A 25,802-nucleotide genomic window follows, 5' to 3' on the forward strand; every position below is an offset into this window, starting at 1 on the left:
CAAAAAATGTTTTTTTCTTCTTCTCTTTACTTCTCTGTAAGTATTTATTCTGTTGATTAATAAAAACATAAAAAATATATATAAAAATAAAAATTGCAACATATATCTATATACAGAAATATATACAAGATATACATATATACATTGTAATATCTTTACCCCAAGTTGTTTTCCATAAACTCTTGGATGAAAAACTAAAAAAAAACAAGTTAAATATTAATTAAAGTGTACTGAACAATTCAACCAGAATCATCACAACTTATTTTCTGAGTGCAGAATAAGCTTTGTATCAAGTATTTACCAATGCGCTTGTTATGTAGAGGAAACACCTTTAAAGACGCTCCAATGGAAATTGTGTTTTTGGTGTTTTAACATGTTCCTGTGGGATTTTTCTAATGATGGTAAAGAGAATGAGGCTCAAAGTAGCATTTCTAAGTTTTCAAATTGTTGCAAAGCAGAAGCAGATGAAAAAAGAGCTGATTGGTGACATACAAAAAATATGCAAGGTAAACTCCTTGCTCCGCTCCATTCTGATGCATCCATTTAACCCTTGTGCTATCATATGACCCCACCCTTACATTGACATGTTCTCCCTAGCATGACACCGGTGGATAATCCATGGACACCAGTGAAGATCACAAATCATTGAAGAAAAAAGGTTCAGTGCACTGTCTAGTGGGTCTAGATGACCCAACTCCCAATGTTAAAGTGCCTAGGATAGCACAAGGGTTAATGACACATAAATCCATGTATCTCTTCATTTTCAAATATTGCCCGCCTATTTTTGTTGCACTGCTAATGTTAGATTGGGGGTGTGAAGAGCTGTAAGCTAGTTGGATAGCTTTTAAACACAGTGCTGGGGGAGGGGTTGCTCCCCACCAATGGTGCTGCCCAAAACTCAGAGGTGAATTTCTAATGAATTCTGCAGACTATAATAATCCTAGAAAATGACGGGTTTTCTATTTACTTTTTTTATTTTAATAATGGGGTTTTACTTGCGTGGTTCTTAAATCTTATTTCTCGAGATATACCCACATGTATTCTTTGAATACACATTTTTAATTAGTCCAAACTGTTAGGTGTAAAACATTGCACGATTCAGTGCCTCAAAGTGATGCAGGCTTCTCATGTTGATGTAAGATGGATGAATTTGGGAATGTGAGGGCTTCTCTCAGAGGACCAGCAGAGGTCGGACTCTAAAGGAGCGTTTCCAGCTCCCCCATCTGAGCTCCAGCGAGGCAGGAGTCGGGCCGCAGCGCTGAGCGTTCACAGCCATTTCCCACAGAGCTGAAAGTTAATACGGCGACAGATGTGTCGCCTCAGTGCAGCCTGCCGGCCATGCAGAACCATCTTCTGCTTCCGTCTCTTCAGGCTTTTCCTCTGGCAGCGACGAAGCTAAGCAGACATGAGAAGCTTCTGCAGGTTTTAGAGATAAAGATTGTTTGGATCTTGATGTATATTTTACAGCTTCATTCTCCAACTGTTCCTCAGCGATTGTGTTCTTTAGTGGTTCTATTTTCTGGAATCTTCCTACCCCTCGGTATCCTTGCTGCTCCTCGGTGTCGCCGCTGTTACATGCGTATGTGCGACGGGCTTTTTGAAAAGGTTTCAGCAGCAGGCTTTTGCATCTTTTCCTTCTCGCTTTTCTTGTCTTTGTCCTTCTCTCTTTGCCCCCCTCCCTTCACATCTCATGATTTGAGGAGATTGACAGCCTCCCCAAAGAGTGAGAGCTGGAACAGATGGAATATGAATGGTTCACTCGTGTATGAAAAAGGCCTGGCTGGAGGAAGTGGTGTGTGGGAATTGGGGAGGGAAGGGGAGGGGGGTATCAATTGCAAGTTAAGTATGACTACATCCTTCGAACAACCCCCACCTTCCCATCCGTACAGCCCCTGGCTCCCACCTTTTTTGACAAAATGATGTAACAAATGGGGAAAAACCATTACAGTAAAACAATGATGTTTTGGCTCAGGTGTGCCTTATGGAAATGCATTTTAATTTGGATCAAGGTTTTTTTCTTCCCTTTTTTATGTATTCCAAATACAGTCACCTCATTTAATTTCGAGATAAAACAAACACATTGGTGTAATAATCACTCTTGGCTCTATAGCAGTAAATATTTGATTATTGAGAAGCTGGTAGACAAACCTTTTCATATATCAGTGGATTTACAACAAGCTGGAAAGGCACCATTGAGGAAAAAAAAACAATCCTTGGGTAAATAATGAGTTTAAAATGAACCGTGAATAACTTGCGGTACAAATAAAGGTTTGGATATGGTTAAAAAACATGGAGTCTCGGTTGTTGCCACCTCTTTCTGATTTACCTTCTGCTGACTTCTGGAAACAAACTTCAGAGAGTCAGATTAAGGAATTGTGTGACTTGGTGGCCTTGTGGGAGAGCGATTGTCCTGAAATTGGAAGCTTGTGGGTTCAAATCCAAAGTGTGAACATAGGTTGTAAATAGAGATGGACACAGCGGGGAATGCCTTACCTCTGGCTCCAGCAAAATTAAGCTAATTCAGTTCGCATTTTTCTCCACGATACGGGCGCCGCCATTTGGAGCCAGTTGACAGTGATTGGTCCCAGTCAGTCTGAGGCAACTACTGTCACCAGTTTGAAATCCAACGAATGTAACTTTAGTGTAAGTATGACATTTCTAATTCCACTTTTATCATTTGTAATTTTGTTTTCAGACAGCTATTAATAGACATCTTATTAATACGTATGCTAAGAATGGAGATTTCCCATGTTTTTGTCTCAATGTTTTTCTCTGTTTAATGTTAAACATCATGGAGAGGATTTGAATGTTCCAACTTTTCATCCTGCTGCTGCTGCAGGCTGCATTTTCTTTGACTTCCCAAAAGGAGCGGCCTCAGAAAGTATCCGGGATGAGAGGACGGCAGAAGGAGTGAGATGAGAGCCGTCTGTTGGCCACACAGGGCCTGTTTTTGAATTTCTGATCAAAAGTTGCAGCCGAGACCACCGCTGAATCACGGCCTCCAAAACATCTGCTGTCACATCGCCCTGAATTATTTATTTGTTGATCCCGCTGAATGTATGTATCCGTCTCTTTTGCTCTCCAGAGTCCATTTGCGAGTGTGTGTGTGTGTGTTCTTGGAAACTGAAATGTTCAATGAGCAACAACAACAAAATGATCCGCTGGTTTGTGGAATTCCTGGGTGGCTCAGATGAAGTTTGATGGAGTACACACACAGAACAACTGTCGTCTGCAGTTTTCCAACAGCGGGCAGCCGGATCCCTGACATCCTGGCTGCTGCTAAAACGCTCCTCTTATTCCCAACTCCAACACATTCTCTAAGTGTCAGATCTCATTAGTATGATTTAGATAAAGTAAGGACAATAATACAATAATGTCACAAGTGCTGTCAGTGGGTTCATCGTCCCAAATGATCATTTGAGTCCTGCTACTAATGGCTATGAGCTTCATGGCGGGTTATTCATTTCAGACTGCGTTAAGCACACTATGCACCGCTATTAGAGCCCAGCATCACTGCATTTATGTTCGGTGAAATGAGATTCTGTGAGGAAACACGGTTATCAGGGAGCAAAACATCCGTCAGTCCATCAGCCGCCTCTGTAGTCTAAGCCGAGGAGAGGCTTCCTAGCTGGGGAAAGTTGGTGTTTGTATGATACCGCTGTAAGGTTTTCCACACAAACTCGCAGATAACAGTCACGGTTAAAGCAACTGACTTAATTGGATAAAACCCATTGTTCAGCCAACACCTCCTTCTGTAGATTTATAAGTCACTCAGGCTGACGAGGTAAACTTTCTTCTTCCTCCACTTTGTTCACTGGAAGTTTTCAAAAGCAAATCGGAAAAGTTTCAAGTCAGACTTGAACAGTCAGAACAAGCTTGAGATTTTTACTGAAGAAGTCAGTGTGACTGCCACTCACATCATCTGATGGGAACTTGGTGCCACTTTCCTGCAGTTCTGCTATACTTCTTTAAGCTTTCAGTTGCTTATTTGATGTTGTCCTAACACGTTCATCCCATCCAGGAATATCATGAACTGAAGGAAAAGAGCCATTCCAAAGTCTAATAATTTGTCTCCGAACTGTAAACATTGTGCAAAGTCACATTAACACGAGGGATGTAACCCTTCAGCTTTAGCTCCAGTGTTTATATTCTTTCTTTTGACATATCTGTTGACGTCATTAATCCAGCGGATTCTGAAGCGAAGAAAAGTGGCCTTGTGCAACACTTTACAGTCGTGAAGTGCTTACACAATCGACATTTCACACCAAGCCTCTTCCAACTGTGAGTACATGCGCTAGTATTGGGTATCAACATGCCCAGTGTGCAGCCATAAACTAAAAGTATATCACACGCCCAGTGTGTACTTCGCATCAGAAAAAGATTTGGTTGACTCTAAAGATTTTATCTTGAGGCAAATATTAGCCACTCATTGATTGTGTAGATGTATGATTATACGTTATGTAGTTGTAAAGTTTGATAAGTTAATTATTTAAGAGTTCTGGTAAATGGCCTGTCCGTCCTGGGGGAGGATCCCTCCTTCATGTGGACACCCCTGAGGTTTCTTCGTTTATCGAATCCGTTTTTTTTTATGAGTTTTTCTTTACCGGGGGTCTTAGGGCAGGGATGTCGAGTTTAGTTTAGTCAGTTTTTTAGTTCAATTTAGTATTTTCCTATTGAATTCTATGTATTCATTATCCTTTTGATTTTATGTTAAACTTTTTCAAATACCAGCACGAAGCCCATCGAGACGACTGTTGTTGTGAATTTGGGCTATACAAATAAAAATAAATTGAATTGTCTTTAGATTTATTAAACCTTTAAATCTGTCTTTTTATAAAAAGGGGGGGCATTGCCTCATTTGGGCTTGAATGTGCACTCTCCTATTGTTTGCTTTTAAAAGTCATGAAAGGCAAGCACATTGGCAAAGGGGCATCAGTTGTGTGTCATAGAGGTGAGCAGATGCTCATCTTTAGTCATTACATCCAGAGATGATTAGTGTTGGGGTATGGAGGTATTCATTTGAGTCCCATTTGCATATTTTATGAGGAGACTTGAAGCGTGGCAGCAGACTGGATGGAGACAGAAAACTGGAGGTAGGTGAATGGACAAAGGGGTGAAAGATTCACCGACGGAGGCCTTGTGGGAATGACCACCTTAAATGTCCTTCCTTTCGGGAAACAAGAAGCTGTGAAAGACGTTGGTGTCTCAGTGGGACATAAAATAACTCTGAAACCTTTCATTCAGAATGAAATAAAAAGCAATCCGGTCCAAAGACCAGCTGCCAAAGAACCATATCCTTAATGAGCAATGCAGAGAGGGTAAACCTCTGTGTGCTGGCGCCCAGGAGAGTTTGACTCGGCAAACACGCATGAAGCATGATTACATTAAGTCTCTGCAAACAAATACATTTCCTCTGCCGCTTCGTCAGTAGCACAGAAAAATGTAAAAATATCTGTAATGGCACAACGTGAAACTGTGCGGGTGGAAGGGGTGGAGGTGGTGGGGAGTTTAGGCATCTCTAACAACTTCCTGTAATTGCGATTTATTGAGAAGGAAGCGGAGGGTAAAGATTTTGAAATTATAAGCTATTATGTGCCAGAGAGAGTAAGCGAGGTGGGGGGCTGGTGACATAAAATACAGCTGACAAGCCAAAGCAAATTAGCCCAGGACTATTACAAAAATCACTTAATTGCTGGCAATTCTGTCAGGTCAATTGACTCTAATTGAAAAAAAAATGGAATAACAAAAAAGGCTATTAAGCCAGAGAGAAACAGGCTCGCTGGAGGAGGTGAGCGTGCAGGAAACAGACTGTGATTGGATGGCGTGTTGCAGCCCCTCCCCTCCTCATCTTTGTGTTTGAGGTGATGTAACTCCGTGACACCAAGATGGTTGGAGTCGAAGGAGGTGAGAAACTCATTTCAACTGCAAATCCATCCAGTCAGTCTTTCTGTCACAACAAGCCACTGTGCTTTGCAAACTCGACACGTCACACATCCTGTAATTTAACCGTTTGTATTTCACGTCTTTACCAAACTAGAAACCTCATTATTCTTACCTATTTCACTGCGTTGTCAGTGATCTAAACCATTTGTAGTGATTCAATAGCAGAAATCTAAAACTAGAAGTGTTTCAGCTCCAGCACTAACAAACTGCTGTTAATATTTACATGTAATATCATTTTGAAATGGTAAAGAGGCTGTTTTAAGAATGGCTTACAACAGCAAATATATATATGTATATATATAAATATATATATATATATACATATATATCAATCTTCTTCTGACCTTTCTCACCTGTAAAACAAAGTTGACTATCCAAGAAATCAAGCTTAGTGGACCATGAAGTACCTCAAAGTGCACATGGTCTTTTCCATGTTTGCATTCTTCAGACAACCCCTTACAAACCTGATAAGGTTTACTTGACATCCTTGATGGAAGTGACCATATATTTTGATATTTAACAACACACCAAAGATTTGAAAGAAAGAATCAATATGTTGTGACAAATTTGTAACAGTTGGAAATGTGTTTAACGGAACCCTCTGAGAGCTTTTATCCCAGCAGGACCTGTGTTTTTTCTTGATTTACACCCGTTACATTTCTTGTTCAAACATCTTTTATAATTCAGCAACAGATCTGCATTAAACCTAAACTTAAAAAATCACATGTAAGGACTCTCACCACGGATCTTGGATGAACTGAACTTGTCTCCTTCTTTCATCCTGAAGAAGACGTTTTTATGCCTGTGATGTATGAGAAGCTGATGGAGCGAGAATGATAGGCTTCCCCAGATCCAGGTAGAGGATGATTAATCGCCAGGCAGCATGAGGGATAATCAGTTAATTGATCAGGGTGATGAGTTGTCCTGCAGAGTGAGAGCATCTTTTGTGTTTGCAGTTGAGGTGAAAGCTCCATTTGTTTATTGAAGAAGGATCAGGAGGATGACTGGTCTGATGCACTCTGCAGAATAAAAAAAACAAAAAACAAACATATGTTGATTTATACTAAATGCACCAATCAGACTGCATTAAAACAATGTTTGGAGTGCGTTTAGTTTGAAGAAACTTCAGTTACTTGCTGTGGTTCCTGAAATCACTGCTTAAAATTAATAGCAAAGAGGAAAAAAAATAAAAATGGATCTGAGCATTTTTTAATGTATAATTTTGGACATTTTGTTTGTATCCATGAAATGTTTTAAATGATATTTCCGATTTATAGGTAGATTTAGCCCTAACATGCTGCACTGAGTAAATCTATATATGGGAAACCTTGCTTTGCATTCATAGCTATAACGAAGGTTACTGTCAAACTTTTGCTTTGTCAGAACTTTATTTATTTACAGATTTTCTGACTAAAAGGGATCTTCCTTTTTACATTTTGACTGACAGAAATGCTAAAATATGATTGTCCATAGGCAGATCACAATATGATTGGAAGGGCTTCAGGAAATGTTGGCCAATGTTCCATTACCTAATGAGGAATTTATTTCCTTCAAAAATGTTATTCCTTAACAGAATATCTGCAAAGACTCACTTCTTACAGGATAACTTCGGAAAAGTTTATTTATTTTTCTTATATGAAATGCAACCCAAAAAACTCCATGTTTTGTATTAGTTTTCATTGTCTAGGTCCAATACTCTTTTCAGATTGAAAGAAATTTCAGATAAAAGTCTGGAAAAAGAGGGGAAAGCACACAGTCCACACTGCAGACATGAAGGGACGAAAAGATAGTTCAGTGACCATGGATTCACTGTTTGACTGGCCGGCAAACTAGCCCGACTTCAACCTGATGGAAAATCTATCGACTCCTGTAAAGAGATGTAAAGAGAGGCATCAGATCTATTAATACGGATCATCTGAAGGCAGCTGTTAACCCCAATGCGGTGCCATCGGCTAATCCCCTCCATGCCACACGGCATTGATGCAGTACTTCATGGAAATAAGGTCAAACCAAGTCATACGTGCAAAAGAAATTAACATATTTTGCTGATATTTTAACATTTTGAGATGTACGTGATATGTTTGCAGAGCTTTGATTCAACTTTCCTTTGTTGGGGACAGGTCAGAGCTTCAGGCAGTCCAGTCCAAAGCTCGCCTTCACATCCAGTCATGCCTTTGAAAAGGGAGCAGAATGTAATTTCAGATCTCACTGTTCTTTCATGTCATGTGTGTACTGACCTTTAATCCTTCAGAGAAATACTCCAAATTCAGTTTAACTAAAGACAAACACTTCTTTATGAGGTTTGAGATGGTTTAGTGCTTCTTTACTAATGTTAAGTAAAAAGTAAAATATGTCATTTCCAACGGTGATCTCTGCCCACAGACAGTATGGGAATCAAATATGAACAAAGGCGTGTCTGAAAGGCACAGCAGAAAGTCAGACAGAGGGACAACATCAGAGAGAGGAGAAAAAGAAGATGGGCCGATAGAGTCACTGACATCTTTAGTTCAAAGTGGAAGGTCTACACACACATGCACACACACTGAAGTGACCAGAGTGCTGTTGTGTGTTTGTGTGTAACCTCTTTTTTACTGACTGAAATTTGACAGAAATCAGAAACATTTGATCACTTCAAGCATGGAGTTGATGATGATAAGCAGCAAATCACTTTTTTCTACCCAACTTTTATGACTGATTGACATTAATTATAGACTTAAAACATACAGTATTTTTGATCCAAGATGCTTTCAAATCAAGCTGCTGTTAAGTTCACTTTTTCCACTAAGGTCATGTGGGCAGAAGTCGAAGCAGAGATAGCGAGAGCCTTCCTTCGCCACTGAAGAGGAGCCCTAAGTGCAGAAAAAACCTCCACTTGGGACATGAGCTTTTCACCTGTCTGGACTATAGGTAACACTATGGCCTCCAACTCACACTGCCCCAATGCACAATCAAGGCCCTGGTGGGGTAAACCTGGTACAACATCGCAAAGAAGAAGGATGAAATCCTGTTGTCCCCAAATGAGACTTCTTCTGGCTCCTCGTTGAATAAATCCTGTCCATACAAATTGTGGTCACAAGTGCCTGCCAAAGCACATTCCTACTGTAGTCCAACACAAGCAGAGACCAGGTTTGACTTATTCCTGACAATACAAACCAAGCTCTATACTCTGGTAGACAGAGACTGGAAGACTCTCAGTAAGAAGCCCAGGACCCCATTTTCCCAGGAGGGAGAGACAAGTGTGGACATTTACTCCAAATCCACAAAACACACATGGATTGGATGGGCAAAAGTCCACAAACCCTTAGGCACTTGGTGTAAGATGTAGAACTGATTCTGTCGCTGTTTCATCATCGTGACGATAGTCCTCCTGAAGTACAGATTTGAAAGGACACCTTTCAATGAATGACCATCAACCCTGCAATAATAGGTCATTTAAAACACCCCATTACATCCAGGGACTTGAGGTAATCAGGGTGCACCTCCTCCATCCCAGTCAGTTAAGGTGATGGAGTTCCCAGCTTCTGCTCCATCGCTGTGAAGTGGGTCATTGCAATTTGGACATCCTTTAATGTTTCCTCTACATGGCTACAGTTCTTAGGCATGGTCAACATGTCACCACCCACTCAATAGACAGTTTTAGGAGATCCCCCCCTAATTTTGAAATTACTTAACAGTTTAAAGTATTTAGCTCTGGAAATCAGCCAAAAGTCAAATCAGTAAAATGTGTAAAAATAAATAATAATGATATAATATGGTTATATTGGACATAATATGGTCACCAAGGGGAGCCGTGCCTTCAGCCGCTCGGCTCCCCAACTCTGCAACTCTGTCCCCCCAGACCTCCGTAACCTTTCGGTCCGTCTGTAAATTCAAGTTCTTTTTTCACATGTGAGTTTGAATTATTTCGCCGTTGAGTTCATTTAAAAATAAAAAAATGAAAGAAAAAAATTAAAAAAACTTTTCAGTAACTTATGAAGATGTGATTGTATTTCTTTAAGATAATGTGGCTCATTTGAAATGACCTGGACTTAACTTGAATAAAGTAATCTTGAGTCATTCTATATTAACTGGATTATAACAATTGCAATTACTTTATATTGCTTTAATATTTTTTTTTTTTTTTGTCTTGCCTTGAGACAGCTTTCTCTGTGATTTGGAGCTTCATTCAGAGTTTTTTTATTTTATTTTTTTAGTTAAAACTACATGGTCCAAAATCACATTCACCAAATGTATGTACTGCCTGGCAATACCTGAAACAATGATATTGACCTCTGGCCTTGTCGGCCTTCTGAAAGTAAATTGATGATTTTGTCCAAAGGGTGAGAAGGTGGGTGTGGTTCTGCTGATCACGTGTCTCTCAGGTGTGGTTGTTATGGCACATACTCAATCTGATGGTCTGTACACAACCCATAGTGTTAGGACAACCACCTCGGTGCTTCAGCTCTTCTCTCCTGTTGCACAAGCTATTAACATTTGAAGCAGGACCAGGGGAAAAAAAATACTCTAATTGGTGCTCTGGTGACACCACAGGCATGGTATTCTGCAGAAAGCATAGCTTTAGAGGGCCATTAATTAACCTTAGTGCTATGATTACCACTTACATTGGAAAGGAATACATTAGAGGTGGCAGCAGGCCCCTTTTTTCTGCCTGTACTTCAGAGCGGCCCCGGTGGAGCTCTCTATGCCCCCGCGAGCAACGATATGTTAACGGGGAAGCAACTAATTAGATGTCAAAAATTCATAAGGCCTCTATTTAATATTGCATATCTATCCCTGGCCTGTCACTTCAAAACAAGAGGGATTGCATAAACAGGGCGACTGCAATGTCCCCAACCCCCCCATCCCCAACACGAGAGTTTGATGGGTGGGGTGAGATGGGAAAAAACAGCTGATGAGTTGCTGGAAGCAGTGAATGACAGTGAGCTGGAAGGTGAAGGCAAGACGAGAATGTAGAGGAAGAGCAAAAAGACAGACAAGAAAGAAAAGACAATCAAAGGAAGTTCGTTGACAAATCCCACAGAGGAGAACTGTGCCACTTTCTCACGTCCTCCCCTCTGCCGATAGCACGAAGAAACCCCAGCCCTCAATTTCTGTTTGGTTTATTTATGTACAGCTAATCCAGATAGAAAACTCTCATCCTAGAATACTTCACAGGGAGAGGCCGCACATGAAAAAGGTACACTTCAACTGAAAACAGTCATGAATGTCTTTTTTAAATGCAATTGTTTAGAAAAAAAAAATACATTTTTTTTTGTGCAGCGTCCTGTAATCTATGTTTACACACGATTTTAGTACAAGCAAACTGTGCTTCAGTTTTCTTGATTTTGTTTGAAGTTTATTTAAATTATATAAATTTTGTGTTTACTTTATGCAGTTTAGCACCTTTACCTTTAGCTTTGCCTCATCGCTGTGGAACCTGTCTATGTTTAGCGACAAAACACCTTTTTTTATTATTATTATTATTTTTTTATTTTTTTTTTTTTTTTAACTTGTCCTGTCCAACAGCTAGGCAAACAGATGAGAGCTGAGGGCCTCTTGTGTTGGACATATTTTATTTTAACAAGACCTTTTTTTATTATTAATTTTTCTCCTGTTTGTTTGCTTTGTTTATTATGTGTACATTTTTTATTTTTGTCATATGTCATCTTATCAATTTGTCTTTTTTCCTTATTCATTGTCTTGGTCTCAATGTAAGCTTCCTTCACACCGCTGCATGCGTAACCCTTGTGCTATCTTAGATGACCCCCCCCCTTCCATTGACGTGTTCTCCCTACCATGACAAAGGTGGATAAAGGTGGAAAGATTTCATGTATTTCATGGACACCTGTGAAGATCACAAATCATTGAAGAAAAAAGGTTCAGAGCACTGTCTAGTGGGTCTAGATGACCCAACTTCCAATGTTATAGTGCCTAGGATAGAACAAGGGTTAACTGTTCTTATTAATGTAAATGTTCTAGTTTATCTTCTGTTCTATTATTTTTCTTTTGTCATGATGCTATTCATGTAATAAACAAATACCTTACAAACAATGAAGAGTATAATCCTATCTGCTTCATCTACTGCAGCAACCCTGCCTTTGATTTCTCCATAAAAAAAATCACATCATCTGCATACAGGCAGACATTTTGAACTCATAGAACCAGAATTCTCTACCCAATAAATGCAATAATTTATTTTGAAATATACTGCTGGCACTTACGTAGATGCACCTAAAACACACCTTAATTGATTATTGATTAACAAAAGAAACTAAATGGATGTTTACAATGTCTTTGTTGCAACTTTATTATTTTAGACATGCAGACCAAAACTATACAGTGGAGCAAAAAAAATATTCAGTTGTCTGACTTAAAGAAATGAAGTGGTCTCTAATGACCATTATAGGTACATTTCAAATAGACAGAATGTAAAAAAAAATTAAACAAACAAAAAGATACAGGTACTCATGTTTCTTCTTTTTTAATTATATATTAGTGCAGAAATAATTATTTAGTCAACAATAAAATGGCACCTTTTATCCTTTGAGGTTATGTCTTTAATCTTGTTTTTACCGCTAGGTTCCTCTCCAAGTTTTTTTTTCCAGCACAATCTAATCTCTAAATTTATTAGAGTCCAAACAGCATTAACATTAGCCATCCCACCTGGACCACAACCAATAGAACCAGTGCCACAACTTTATCAATAACCGCTTCATTTTAACAAGTTTTGTTGAAGTGAGATATATAATTGTTTTACTATTTCAGAATAAAATTAAACTGTGATGTTGGATGGCCCAAATGCAGGAGTTCTGACTTGAAATGCAGTCTTGATAAGATCTGACGATGGCAAACTCTCACTGAGGTCTTCAGTGAACTGATTCTCATTCCCTGGAAAAAAAAAAAAAAGCAGCTCTGAACAATCATGAGAGGACCTTGACCTTGAAAAACAAAACCTCACAACAAACAAATGAAGACAACTAAACCATAAAGGCACTGACTTGGTGTCTTACAGCAAAATTGTTGTCAATCTGAGGGTCAAATTAAGATCGTAAAATATAAAAAACTAAAAACCTCATCCGGCCAGACTTCTTCTTGGCTTTTTTTTCTAGGAACAACAAAGAAGTTTAAACAGACCATGCAACTGCAAATGAAGTGTTTATTGCCAGTTCTCCTACTTAAGGTTCCAACAGACGTTTGCAGCTTCTCTTCTTTATTGAGCAATCTCAGTTGATTTGAGCTTGAGTTTGGTAAATCTATGTTTACTGCCCGTGGAGTCGGACCACAACTACACTGAAGGTTGTTTCAGGGTGGTCTGTGTTTTCAAAGACGTCTGTCATGTTGTGAGTTCGTCTGAACATGTTTTTCTGTTAGTGACAGTATTGGAGTCATTTTACAAAAAAAAATCTGATTATGAAAAAACATCAACTGATTAGTTGATGGACGGATTCCTTCGTTTTTTGTTTTGTTTGTCTGCTTTACAATGTTTTTAGATGCTCTCAAATTTTAAGAGGAAAATTAAAAGATCTCTGGTATTTGCAAAAATTGACTATTTTGCTGCATCAAACAATTGTCAATCAAAATCTTTGTGATAAATTCAGTAATGTGAGCAAAACCAGGACACCTATAAAAACAGCAAAGACAAATGTAAGGGTGTTTGTTTAATGAGATCATCTCAATTAAGGTGCACAAACCAGGAAGTAATTTATTTATCCATCAAGGTTTTTTTTTTCTTAATTTAATTGATTTGTTTGAAGATTTATTCAAGAAATATTGACCTTCTTTGATGAAATAAGCAACATAAAGAGTAAAAATAAAGCTGGTAGGGTTTAGACTGACAAGGCAGCCGTTTATTAGATGGACAGATGTGGGAATACAATGGGGTTAAAGATGATAATTAGTAAAAGGAAAAAAGAAAAAATTAAATTCACATTCACTGCTCAGCAATAAATAACGAAACCTAAAGTGGAACTTAAACCAAAGGGACAGAACTATGGCAAAACCGTAAATGAAAAGAGGACCACAACCAAGAAAGAAAACCAGGCCTTTTCCAGCCGGCGCAAGCTGAGAGAACGGATCCCTCTCAGGGAATCGCCCATCCAGCCTTGTGATTGGATGGAGGAAGGAGGCCGCAGTAATCTCCTGCAGGAGGTGGAGTCAGACATGGTGGAGTAGGCCTCTGCAGAGGATGAACATACACACACCCATACGCACACATACATACACACAAAAGGCTTACAGGATAGCTAATCTACATCAATATAATATTTTAAACCTATTTGAAAGTGTTGTAGGAGTCTTTACCTTAGAACAAATAACATGGTTCATATAGACTTAAATGATTGGTAAATAATTAAAACAAAAGAAACTGAGGTTTGTCCTCTCCAAGAACAAGAATGTCTCCAAAATTCCCCTTTCCCCTTCCCCACTGGCGCTTCAGGTCAACCCCAGAAGAGTTCAATTCATCCAGTTGTATCATGCAAACCTGTAGCCACTCCCGGGTGAATTAAGTGACACGTCTTGCCTGCTGACCATTGAGGCAAAAAATTAGCCTGCTGGCCCCGTGAAAGGTCAGGCTGGGAGGGAAAGAAACCGTTGGAGGGGCAGGTTACACCTCTGTGGTCCTGTCCTCCTAGTGAGTCTACCTGTCAGCACAACTGCCAAAAGTCAGAGAAGAAAGCTTTGACTGCTTATTTCAGGAGCTGCTTTCGCTCTAATTGAGACAAACCCTGTCGCCGAGCCACGCTGCTCCCTGAAGTGCGGTCTTCATTCAATCTGTTCTCTGTGATCTGCTGCAAACACAGCAGCTCACTCTGTGTCATCAGGTTAATTGAAAATCCGTCTCAAAGACAGAAACTTTTGTTTAACGTGTTCACTTTATTCTCCAAACCAGCTTTTTCTTTAAAAACACAAAGACAAGAAGGAAGGAAATAGATTTTAGCGTTGCGTCCCACTCTGTTTTTAGGGAAAATAATGCTGCAAATCAAAATCCAGAATATTACATCATCTGATTTTTAATTCTTTAAAAAGGTATACCTATAATAAAAAAATAACAGGCCTCTCTCCTCTTTTTAAGTGGGATAACTTGCGCAATTGGTGGCAGACTAAATATTTTTTTGCTCCACTGTAATTGGGACGCTTAATAATGTAACTGTGAGTGAGCAGACCTGAAACAGGAATCTGCTCTTAACTTGAGAGGAACTCTGAAACTTGTAATGACCGACCGACCTCGTGTCTGCGTCCTGCTCAAAACGTATGAAAAAACTTTTTTCAGTGGTTTCATTTTCCGATGTCTTCAATTATCCCAGGTGGAAAGAGTCCGAGTAATATATGCAGGTTCTGTTTACATTATTGATTTTCTGAGGGTGTCGATAAGTATTTTTTAATATAAATGCTAAAAAAGAATTCATATGTCCTGATCTAACAAGTGTTTGTCTTGTCTAAAGCTCTCCCGCAGTTGTTTTATCAACACGTACTGAAAAAATATATACAATTAACAGCTTTAGTTCATAACCATTTAGTAAAAGTATTTTACTAAAATAAAACATTTTTTAGGAAAAAAATGTAATTTAAATTATCAATTGGTACCACAAGGCATCACTACACTCATGAAACCACATTCAGGGTCTAAATCATAAGCTTTCCAGCTGAAGGCCGGTGTCTAAAACCACTAAAGCACCGCTGCTCATAATCTGAAGCAAACAACAGACTCTATAGTAGAAACTTTATGAAAAAAAGAAATATGAATCAAAAAGTACAAAAAAAGAAAAGAAAAACGGATAATATCCAAAGAGCGAAACAAACCATACACACTTAGTTGATTACAGGTTGTTGCTCTTCATCTTATTTTAGTCATGTTTTAGACTGTCTTCTTTAGCTATAAATGTTCTGGTACTGCTTCAGTAAATGTATCTCAGTTGTTTCAACTCAAGCTCCTTTCTTTCAGTGATTTAAAGATCATGTTTTATGGAGTTCTTTGCCTCATGCTGTGTCTCACTCAGGGGCGGAGCTAGATTTTTTTTTTTTTTATGGGGTGTAAGGGTGGCAAAATACTTTTGGAAGGGTGGCAAAACACCAGAATAGAAGGCCAGAAAGGATCAAAAGTATTTAAAACAGTTTTATTACTCTTATCGTTTCATTTAAAAATACAGCTTTTGTTGTTTTTGCAATGCTTAAAAAAGTTTGAATTGGAGTTTTATTCCAGCACTTTATATTTGACTTCCTTGATTTCTAAGATTTGATGAATTTTGCTCTACAAGTTTTGTATGGGTCCAAATGCTGCAGCAGTGATGACAGGTCACAACCGTCTGTGATGCCAAACTAACAGGGCTAGAAAGAAAATGGACTCAACTCACTGTGAGCCAAAACCAAAAGACCATTCTGTTCCAAAAATAAATCCAGTGCAGTGGGGCAAAGGCAAGGCAACAGGGCAAAAATTCCCAGGATTACGCTTTGGATGTTCCTGGAGACGATTCTCATGAAGACGGTGAAAGCTCTTCATCCTCTCATGCCAGGCTGATGGAAGAAGTCTAAACTTCTGTATGAGTTCCTCAAAGAAGATCAAGGCATCATGATAACGTTCAAAGACCTGCCATTAATGATTAAAACTGCTCAAACTAATCTGAAGGTGCTGGTGCCACAATAGTTCCTCGAAGTACACATGAAAACTTATTTGATTTATTTAACAGGATAATCAATCTTTCCAAGCATTTATCTCTTTTTAAAGAAAAAAAACCCACAAAGTTTATTTTAGGATTTTAAGGCTTTGTTCTCCAGGGGAGATAAACAACTTTAAAACCTCCATCTGTGAGTCCCAGGCAGCTCATCAGGAGCACGTGACCGCCTCTTATCAGCCAGGTGTCGAGGGTCTTTAGATAACCAGCGGAGTGCATGCAAGGCATTTTTAGCTCGTCAGCCACACAATTGGGATCCTTCCATCTCCATAAACAAGCGGCAAACTCCCACCGCCTCACCTGGAGTGAAGCAATTACTGAGAACTTTTCCAAATGACAAGCTGTCAATCAGAACTTCTCAGTGACTCAGGATCCTCCTCACCTGGAGCGATGTTTCTCGCAACATCTTTGATACTCGTCTCTCAACTTCACATTTTAGAGCACAGTAGTTTAATATCAGCAGGAAGTGTTCTCAAAAAAAAAAAATTATTCTGAATTTTTTTTTTGCCAAATTGTTCATAGTGGCACCACATAATTCAAAGTAGGCATTTAAATAAGTGGCACACTTAATGAGCTGACAGGTTTTCCTGCTCTGTCTGTTCACTCTCAGCAGCATGTTTGCAGGGGGAAATCCAAAAAGAGACCCATTGCTAAAAAAGCCGTCTGTCCGCCACACCACTGCAGCTTAGTTCAAAGGAAGGATCTGGACTTTGGTCTCTTCCTTCTCATTACAGTGGAAAAGATCAGGAACTCGCCGTCTTCTTCAGCAGGCCATCTCTGCAAGTGGCCCCCTCTCCTTCAAATGATTCACCCCATTACGGAGCCAATCAGGTATAATGAAACGGCAGCCTGAGCCGGATAAATAATTTAATGGGACTTGTCATCCTTCTCCCATCGAGGTGCTTCATTCACAGAGGAGCAGGGAGACACATGAAGGCTTTTCGGGTGGAGAGACGGCACCTAACAGGTGACAGCCCCCCCCCCAACCCCACCCAGCCACCCCAGCACATCACTGAGATCCACCTCCCACATCCTGCCCTCCATCACTTCCACCTTCCCCCAGTCTCCTCCTCGGCCTCAATCAAACAGTGCTCCCAGCTAACCCCACCCTTCACTCTCCACACCTGTCAGTGGATGGGAGACGGAGAAGGTGGTGTGAGGGGGGGGGGGGGGGGGGGGGGGGGGGTATACCACTTCAGTACCAACCTCTCACTCTGAGGTTTCAAACAGATTTCAACTAATGAGGGAGTATTTAGGAACTGTGGGGCATCTGGAAGTGGAAGGATATTAATGTGAAGAGGTGAGGCCTTAGCGTCTGTGCAGTGAGGGGGATGGAGGGGGGGGGGGGGGGGTGGGGGGGGGCGTATTCAGTACACACAACACAAATACGTCTATTGTGTAGGAGGCCTACACAGACTCACCTGTACACACTCTTCTCTCACACGCAGCTCCGGGTTGTCAGTGCAGGTGAACAAAGTGAATGCGAGATGTGACTGACAATAAAGATTTCTTTTAACATCAGTGAGAGGCAGAGGGGTGGGGGGTGAGTCTGGGGAGACAGGCTGCAGAAGTTCACATTACTCCGAGGGACCCGTCGACTGCATATGCCATCTTTAATGACGAGACAGCAGCAAAGTGGCACCCAGTCAGCCAACCAGAGGAGCCCCAAGTGAGGAACCCCCACCCGACTAAGCCATTATTCGAAACCTCTGTCTCCTGTTTTTTCTTTTTCTCACCCCCCCCCCCCTCTCCATTATCTTTAAACACAAGTTTTAATAGACGCCGTTAAATTTCTACTGCTGGCTTTTTAAAGTTTCAATTCACCCACTTTTCTCGCTCCTCCACCCCGGCCATTATGGAGCCGCAACAGCAAACAAAACATTATTATTTCATAATATGAAAACAGTCTTTTTAGATGAAGGGGAGGAAAAAGGAAAGGATCCGAGATGGAAACACTTTCATGGCACATTGGCAGGTTGGGGAAGACATTTTCTCATTAACGCAACAACCATTTTTTTTCCTTTCTCAAGGATCTCAGAAAAGAGGTGAATATGAAGATAATGAATGATGCTTAGAGTAGTTTGTTGCTCCATGTAAGGAAAGCAGTTTGGAAACATACTTCTCTTAAAAAAAAGAAGAAGAAAAAAAATGAATGACATCAGAAAAAATAAATGTAGATATTTGGAGCCCCACCACCAGATAATATGTACTTTTAGTAAAAATAAATGGTATTGGTCAGGTAGACTGAAGTATTTTCCAAATGGAATAGTTCCTGTTTGATTGATCTGAACATATTTTTTTTAAATCAGGTAGAACTGAATAAATTTCATATTTTTCAGATAGGAAATGAATGAAGTCAACTTCAGGTCAGACTTCTGGCTAAGGATATATTAGACTTTTTAAAGAATCTTATAACTCCAAACTTGGAATTTATTTTCTCTTTTGTGGCAATGAGTTGTTGTAGCTCTAGGAAAAACTTCATGCCAGTCTGCTGCATTTTGGCTAAATGTGGTCTAGTCAAAGTTAATTGAAAGCCAGGTCTTAACTTTTAAGCCCTAAAGGAACCATATCAAATGTACCAAAACATAACAGAGCCAGATGTGCTCATCGTTGTGGAGATAGGACAAAAAGCTCTTCTGCCTTGGTTTTAACTTGGAATAATTTAGATCTCTTAATGTCCCAGTTTCTGCAGAAAAAGACCAGGTGATAGCCTATCCATGTGAAAAACTGACATTAAAATCTATCAAAAGACAGTTTAGCTCTATGAGGGTTTTAACCCTTGTGCTATCCTAGGCACTTTAAAATTGGGAGTTGGGTCATCTAGACCCACTAGAGAGTGCGCTGAACCTTTTTTCTTCAATGATTTGTGATCTTCACTGGTGTCCATGGATTACATGAAATCTTTCCACCTTTATCCACCTTTGTCATGGTAGGGAGAACACGTCAATGTAAGGGTGGGGTCATCAGCACAAGGGTTAAATGAGGACTTCTCCCCCTACGTAGACTTTTATTTACCTTAATCAGCAAAAATCACCTTAGTAATTGATTACACAGGGTGCGTGATGATGGATCAAATATAGACTCAGAAAATAATTGAAACATGTCTTGTTGCACCGACACATTAGGCCACAGCATCCCTACCAATGCAACCATCTTATGTCACTTGTGTTAAACTGGTTCCCCATTAGCCCCAGAGACTTAAGATAAGCCGTGCAGTGAACACCCACACGCCTGCAATGCAACACACCACACATGAATGTCACAGTCTTCTGGAAAAACCTCAGTTGGTCCCTTTCTCTCTAATTAGTAATTAACACATTCTTTTGTGCCGGCCTCTCTGTATTTATAGACTTCCTCTTGCCAAACATTGGATGGTGGTGCCAGGATCAGATGGATGCAGAGTGTGAGGTGAGCAGGGAGCCTCGGCCAGTTGATAAATACATGTTACAGTTTGGGACTAATCAACAGCTCAGCCAAACAGCTTGTAACAGCTTTTTAAATGAACAGGTCAGACCACTCTGAAGGGATGTCATTAAACTCTCAGCTGCTCTCATGTTGGAGTTCACTAGTTGTGAAATGGACCATTTTTGGTGGCAAAGACAGTTAATTGTGCATTTTTATGCTTATTATGAGGAGGAGAGTTTTGTTCAGGAGATATTTTTGCTAAAACTGCTGCTGTCATTCTAGTTAGAAGAGCTATGGTCATTTTATCAGATTGTCATTCAACATCCCAGTAACTCAAAAAAAGGCATTGTTGTTCATAAATATTGACAGTATTTAGGGACTTTTATCTAATTTAAGCATTAGTCACTAACCCCCCGAACAGGGTTTGACCCAAAAGGGTGCTGCAGATTTTGAGTTGTCCGGGCCCATGGAGTGGCATAGAGAAGAGCATCAGCAGTTCCTCTGATCTTGTAAGGCCATTTCAAGGGAAATCATGAATCTGTGATTGTCATGTAAAATATTTTGAAGGGGAATACAAGTTGCGCACACACTTGTGACGAAGCAGCGATGCTGTTGAGCAGTGTCTTCATGCCACACTCTCATTGTTAGAAATGTGCAAGCAAATGTTGCATGCACGGGGTGTGCACATGATTTGTCGCTGCCTGTAGAGTTTAGAATGGCCAGACAAACCATCTAATTTCCTAAATTCCCCATTGAAAAGGCGTTGGAAAAAATAAAAATTGTACAATACTTTTGCGTGTTCGCTATGACCTATGGGTTCAAGCGTTCTACAACCTTGATATTTTGTGCGGGCCACCTTTGTGACCATTTTTCACCCACAGGCAACTTAAATCTACCCATTGTGAGCTTGTGACTACGGCTTCAAAGCCATGAGCCACTCCAATAAAGAACCTACACATGTGAAGCGAATTGTTTATCAATTTTCAGTAAAAAACAAGGTTCTTCATCATGCAGCAAACACTAGATGGCAGTCATTTGGCTGTAGGTTGCAGAAGATTCATGCCTGTGGTCACTTGACCCATTAGTTTGTATTGAGTGATCACGCACCCAATTTAGCTCAATTTTGATATTAAATGAAATCATGGAGTTAACATATTACTTGGGATGCAATTTTCCTAAACAGGAAGTCTATCAACAGCTGTAAAAAATATGTTCACTAAGTCAGCAAGCTGGACTTTATTTTTAAAATGAACAGTCATTGAAATCAACATACAACTGACAACAATTGGCAGTGTAGGACTCAAAATGCAGGACATCAGACTTGGAGTCAGAAAGTTAAACATATAATAAATAAACTTCAACATGACAGAATCAGGGGAGCAACAGCATAGCGGCAAAGCCAATGCTCTAAAAACCAGACACTTATATAGACCGAGGATCATTAACACAAATCATGACAGCTGTGGATAATTGGCAACCAAACTTGTTACTGTCAGAGGGAAAGCAGCAAACTGAACATGATCAGAACACAACTGAAAAAATAAACAAAAGTCTTCACTCAATATGTTCACACTGTCCACTAGCACAATTTATTGTAACAGCTGTAGTGATTAATAATCAGTTGTAAAACACAATTTTGATTGTTTTTTATTATTTGTAAAAATCTGATGAATTTGTAAAAAACAGAAAAAACTTTTTTATGCCTGTCAAAGTAAAATTGTAACTTTAATGTTTTTGTTTCTAAAATCTGGTCCTGCGTTTTGATTTTACTCTCACAGCATACATTTGAGCTACTTTCAACTGGTGTGTGATTTTAATAACTACATTTTAAATATTCCCAGCACTGAGGGTGCAGATTGATGGTTAAAATGACTAGACTCATGTGACCTGCAGTATGCCAAGCGTAAACATTTCTTTAATTTGAACTTACAAGATTCCCTTGCTAAACAGAAAAAATAAAAGTATCTGATGGTTTTGATCTCTTCAAGCTCCGCAGTGAGAATAGTAATCAGGCTGGATGGCTGATTCTTTTCATAAATTTTAGTATCTCCTTATTTCAGGCTTTGCTGCCTCTTGACTGCCATTAGTCCCCCACAGGCAGCAGAGCCCATCTCTCTTGCATGGCGCTCCTTTTATGCTCTCTGCTTTACATCCTGCCAAGCGTCCTCAGTGAGACGTTTTCCCACAGACCAAGTCTGTCATCCCCATATCAGGGTGCCTTCCTTCTTTCATGTATTATTTATTTTCTTGCAGATATACCTTAATGTCCTCTTTAAACAGGCTCTGTTGAATTGATTTAAAGCAATAAACAACCTTCAGTCTGAAGGCTGCCATAAGAAAACATATACTTGTTTTGTAAGGCGGAATGTCTCAGATTTAATGGCATCTGTGTTGTGGATTCATCCTGTGAGTGATGTTGGAGTGAGGAAATGTGAGGATGGAGTCCTTTGACTGAAAACCATTCTAAAACATTACAAAGTTTATCAAGTTACTACCAATGAATTTTTGTGATGGTCCAGTGTTGAGACTTTCTGATGTGACCCAATACAGAGACATGGGTCACTGTAGGAACTGTAGGGAAACTGTTTACCTTTTGTTAAAATGTTGCCTGATGACAACAACCTTAACTGGCATTGTGACCAAAAACTATAGTTATTTCAGAATGAAACTCAAGAAGTAATCTTAAAAGAGTCTGAATACATTTTGTACATAATATGGAACCACATCCCCATTTAACCTTATAAAGCCCACTACATTATAGACTTGACAGAAAATCAACACATTTTGGAAATAAAATTCTAAAACTAAAACTCTTATTAAATCCACAATGTTTTGGCAATATCACTTTCATCAGATTTAGATATTATCAATTATGACATGTTAGGTTTATGTATTTTTTGCTCAAAAAAGGTAGGTTTTAAATGCAAAAATATTTACATGAATATTCAGGATAAAAAGCACCTCATTTATCCACTGTCTCAAATTTGATACATATAATTTTAATGTGACGTAACTGTGTTATATAAAGTAATCGTCAACACATTTAGCTTTTTTACAACAGCAAGTGCTTCATAAAATAAAGAGAGGAGTAAGTCTCACCAAAAAGTGCGGAAATTGTGCTAAATCTTTCTGCAGAAAAGGTTTTCGAAATTAGGACCTTCTACTACAGGGCAGAAAAAATGTGCCAAATTGTATACAATGGGATTTTAGAAAAGTGCTGATCATGCTGATTAGATAAGGGTATCAGAAATGCCTGAATCAAATCTGATAGGAATGGTTGTGTGGGGTTAAAAAACTCAAATAAGATTGACACACTATTTTTTGTTGCTTTTATAGAGTGTGCAGCTGATGACCAGCACAACCGGTCAACACCAAAATAAAATGGCGTCGTTTATGTATTGTCTTAAGGCCATGTCACACAGACACTATGTAAATTTTGCGCATATTGCACAGGTGAAACCTGGCCATACGTGTATATTCTGTTGTAGTCTTTAAATGAAAATTTCACTGATATAGCACAGATAAACGACATTAAAACCATAAGAAGTACAAATAAACCAGGCAAAAGACCACGTACATAGAACATGAACTGTGTGTGATTACTGCGCTGTTCCAAACTAAACCATTTCCTTGTCTTTTTTTTAAGACATAAAGAATGAATGGCTGTAAATACAGCTGTATTTGTGGCTCAGAATCAGTACAGAAGGAATTGGTTCCTATTTTTCGGGTTTGAGCCTTATTCTTACGATAATTGATTAGAACAACATAAACACATTTCCTTTTCATTTAATTTGAACATTAATATCAACTTCTCATACTATCAAACAGTACACAGACTTCGATTTAGGTTGAATGCACATTCCTCCATTTGGAAGTATGGACTGTTTAAATTCTTCAAACTATTTTTTTCCCACTGAAATCAGAGGAGTGGACAGACATTTTGTTCAATATGGTATGCTCCAACTCTCACCTGAATTCTGTTTAAAGTATAGAGGCAGCAGAGAAGGTCACAGGCCAGACTGGGATGCCCAAAAAGACATAGATGTGCCAAAGATGAGCAAAGGGATGTTTGTCGTTGTTACCTCATGGAGTGAAGATACCTCATGTCTCTCTTTGCAGCTCTGTGCTCTCTGTGACCTTTTCATTAATTAACAAGGATCAAATACAGCCAACACATGTGATCAATTATAAACCTCAGAGACAAAAAGGGGGCATTGCTTGTATGGGAAATGATAGAAGTGAGTGGACCTTTGTACAAGTGAGCTAAACTTTATTCAGGTTGGGTTATTTGTCAGGTTTCTTTTTTATTAATGTGGAACACCAAATGAAACCCACGGCAAGCAGGGCAAAAGGCCTAAGTGTGTTCTGTAGGAAATTGAGTTTGAGGGCTCTTCCACACGCAGGTAGTCTGGAAATGTCTTTACAAATCAGAGGTTGTCTCACGACACTATAGAAAAGTCATTCACAAAAACGTCAAACCAAGATAAATTAAATATTATGACCAAAGTTATTCCAAACTTTCTGGATCATTATAACTCATTGGAAGACTGGTCATTCCAATAAGGATATTTAAAATAATGACAATTCGATGAAGATCAAGACATTTAAAAAACCGAGCCACAGTCACAACCGCTGCTCATTTGATGGTTGTACCACCGAAGCTTTGAAGGCCAATAAGCACAAAATCAGAACGTTCTTCTTATTTGTCTGACTGTCATTGATGACATTTTCCAACATCTTTTATGTTTTTTGAGCAAAAAAGGTATATGGCAGTGGCTCAGGTGGTTGAGCAGGTCAGCCAATGATTGAAGCGTTGGCGGTTTGATGCCTGCTCCCCCAAATCAACTGTTGTAGTGTCCTTGGGCTAGACACTTCACCCTGCCTACCTCCAGTGTGGCGTATGAATGTCTCGATGATGGTCAGATGGGCGTATGTGCGTACTGGCAGCCACACCTCTGCCAGTCTACCCCATGGCAGCTGTGGCCACATGAGTAGCTTACCATCTTCAAGAATGATAGAGGAGTGAATTGATAAAAGATACACGTTGTAAGTGCTTTGAGTGTCTGGAAAAGTGCAGAAAAATCCAATCCATTATTATGAAGATTGTGGAATATACTCTTTGTATTATAAACTTAAGTTCACCTGCATTTTTTGGCTTTCTGCATGGTCCACCATTCACTCTAAAGTGAACCACACCAGAGTTCACTTGCAGGTTAACCAAGACCCTCATTTAATTAAAGACCAGAGTTTGTTTGTTAGGTCCACCAGAGTTCAGGTGAGTTCCTAATCTCCCAAACAAACTATTTGAATATAAATAGTAGTGTGGATCAAGCAGTCCAGAATAAGAGTGCACAAAGATAACAGAGTCTAGATTCCAAATAAATTCTCACCAAAGACTTAATTTGCTTTCCGGCTTCTACCCACCCCTACATGTATCCTTCCAAGCAGAGTGATATGGAAAAAATATAATCTTCAAATTCAGATGTTACTACCATTTGATGATGCCATCAAGTAGCTGCCAGCGCTCAGAAAATACATAACTTTAAAAAGTCATGCAAGAACAAAAACTCAATTTTACACGTAAATGTAAACAGCCGTGCATTAGAGCACACCCACGTGAAGAAATGCATTTCAGTCAGACAACTCATGCAGTAAAGAAGATTTATTCCATATTTCTTTTAGTTTGGCATAAGGCTCCTTTCAGATACATACAGTAAAACAAAGATCTCCAAAGAAAACTTTGGGTATTAAGAGGGTGTGGTGACGAATGCAGGGCTCGCAGGAATGGAAGACGAGGATTGGACC

The sequence above is a fragment of the Oryzias latipes genome, chromosome 22 (genome assembly GCF_002234675.1).
Source record: "Oryzias latipes chromosome 22, ASM223467v1".
NCBI classification, from domain to species: domain Eukaryota; kingdom Metazoa; phylum Chordata; class Actinopteri; order Beloniformes; family Adrianichthyidae; genus Oryzias; species Oryzias latipes.